This window comes from Cebus imitator, unplaced genomic scaffold (genome assembly GCF_001604975.1).
Source record: "Cebus imitator isolate Cc_AM_T3 unplaced genomic scaffold, Cebus_imitator-1.0 Scaffold188, whole genome shotgun sequence".
Taxonomy (NCBI): Eukaryota; Metazoa; Chordata; class Mammalia; order Primates; family Cebidae; genus Cebus; species Cebus imitator.
Window position 1 is genome coordinate 5097540 of NW_016107503.1, and position 1620 is coordinate 5099159.

Genomic DNA, 1620 nt, shown 5'->3' on the forward strand with positions numbered 1-1620 from the left:
AAAAAAAAAAAAAAAAAAAAAAACCAAAAAACCCTGCAGAAATCATCTGTCAAAAGAAGGCCTGAAGTCCTTATATATTTTGAGACCTCTAATAAAAGCCATTAGCCATTATCTGTACTTAAATTAAAATTCTCTTCTCATAGATAAGTGAGAGAAGGATCAACACACACACAACACACGACATACTACACATCTGTTTGAATGGCTAAAGGATTTTTTTTTGAGTCAGAATTTTGCTCTTATTGCCCAGGCTGAAGTACAATGGTGCGATCTTGGCTTACCAACTTCTGCCTCTCAGGTTCAAGTGACTCTCCTGCCTCAGCCTCCCAAGCAGCTGGAATTATAGGCACGTTCGTGCGCAGCAAAAGTTTTTTTTTTTTAAAGACAGGGTTTCTCCATATTTGTCAGGCTGGTCTCAAACTCCTGACCTCAAGTGATCTGCCTGCCTCAGCCTCCCAAAGTGCTGGGATTACAGGCGTGAGCCACCGTGCCCGGCCTAAAAGTTTTTTAAAAAGTGGTAATACCAGCCGGGCACGGTGGCTCACGTCTGTAATCCCAGCACTTTGGGAGGCTGAGGTGGGTGGATCCCAAGGTCAGGAGTTCGAGACCAGCCTGGCCAACATGTTGAAACCCAGTCTCTACTAAAAATACAAAAATTAGCCAGGTGTGGTGGCGCACGCCTGTAGTCCCAGCTACTCGGGAGGCTGAGGCAGAAGAATCGCTTGAACCCAGGAGGTGGAGGTTGTGGTGAGCAAAGATCATGCCACTGCACTCCAGCCTGGGCAACAGAGTTAGACTCCATCTCAAAAAATAAAGGTAATAATACCAACCAGGCGCAATGGCTCATGCCTGTAATCCCAGCACTTTGGGAGGCTGAGGTGGGTGGATCATGAGGTCAGGAGATCAAAACCATCCTGGCTAACACGGTGAGCCCTAAAAACTTAAAATTTTTGACAACTATGTTCACAAAAATATTAGCAATACATAAATTAGAATTTATAATACCAAAGTTTGGATTGTAAATTTAATTCTTATCTTCCCATACGTCCTGATTCATTAGTTCAAATAATTTAAAAATTATAAATCCTAGCATGGGCAACATAGTGAGACCCAGTCTGTACAAAAAAGTTTAAAAAGGCCAGGCACAGTGGCTCACGCCTGTAATCCCAGCACTTTGGGAGGCCAAGGCAGGTGGATCACGAGGTCAGCTGAGACCAGCCTGGCCAACATGGTGAAACCCCGTCTCTACTAAATATACAAAAATTAGCTGGGCATGGTGGCGGGTGCCTGTAATCCCAGAATCGTTGGAACCTGGGAGGTGGAGGTTGCAGCGAGCTGAGACCTCAACATTGCACTCCAGCCTGGGCGACAGAGCGAGACTCCATCTCAAAAAAATCATAAATCCCCACAATCATTTAAGCCAAGTCAAAATTTTAGTGACATTAAAAAAGGAAATTATACCAGTACCCTTCTTTTCAACCTCCAATATATATTTTTATTTTTTAGAGACAATGTTTTGCTCTGTTGCCCAGGCTGGAGTGCAGTGACAAAATCACAACCTTGAGCTCCTGGGGTCAAGTGATTCTCCTGACAAAACCTCCTGAGTAGTTGGAAGTATAA

General features: G+C 43.9%; 1 protein-coding gene across 4 annotated transcripts in view; it reads right to left on the reverse strand.

Annotated features, from left to right (window-relative positions):
• Nucleotides 1-1620, reverse strand: part of GABPB2 (GA binding protein transcription factor subunit beta 2) — a 35954-nt gene that overhangs the window by 10755 nt on the left and 23579 nt on the right. The gene's annotated exons all lie outside the window — the stretch shown is intronic.